This window comes from Zerene cesonia, chromosome 14 (genome assembly GCF_012273895.1).
Source record: "Zerene cesonia ecotype Mississippi chromosome 14, Zerene_cesonia_1.1, whole genome shotgun sequence".
NCBI classification, from domain to species: Eukaryota; Metazoa; Arthropoda; class Insecta; order Lepidoptera; family Pieridae; genus Zerene; species Zerene cesonia.
Genome location: NC_052115.1, coordinates 2306617 through 2307499, shown reverse-complemented (window position 1 = coordinate 2307499; position 883 = coordinate 2306617).

The following is an 883-nucleotide window of genomic DNA, read 5'->3' as shown; positions in this document are numbered from 1 at the left end:
ATTTTGAACTTGGTGAGTCATCAAAATTTTCTTTTTTATTTGCAATTGGACCAATTAGACTTATGCTGTTTTTTTTTAGTCCGTGATTGGATATTACGGAGTTAAAAATTGTTTTTTTTTTATAAGTAATAATAATAATTAAAGTAATAAAAAACAAAACTGTCAGTGTGTGAAATTTTGTATTTTATTAATGTAACAAAAGTAAGGTTCTATAAATACATTTATATACAACCTTATTTATTATACTTCAATTTTGCGACGAACTGATTCAATAAATTCTTTAATAATACATTAAATCAATCAAAAATTAACTATCGCTCACTTTGAGAAAGACTAGCCTAAACAAAAAACCTTTAACTAAAATTAAAAGTTCAACCATGCCTTGGTTAGTTTAAATTTTAGTTGAAGCTATTTATGCGTAAATTATATAAACAAATAAAAAAATATATTCGCATTATATTTTCAATGTTTTTCTTAAGGGACTGAAGAGAAAAAGAACATATAGATACTTGTGTCATTAAAAATGCAATTACAGTACATTGAACGTACTGTGTTGCAATCTAATGCATAAAGAATAAAGATAGGTACTAAGCAGTAAGCTGATTGCTGTTCCGAATGGCTGATCTAGTACAATAGAACTTCCTAGACTTAATACCATATGTCTTGTGCCTATAATTATTTTGTCATCTAGAAACCGAATGATGTATGATGCATTAAACGGAAAATCGAAAGTCTGCGAATATGTTAGCAATCGCTCAATTATAAATATATTTTTAATTTCCCTGTTTTTTAAATTGTAGCTGAATTGTGTAATGAATTTATAATTGTTTAGTATAATTTTACAAATTTGTCAATTGAATTAGCTTTATACTTTTTTCTACAT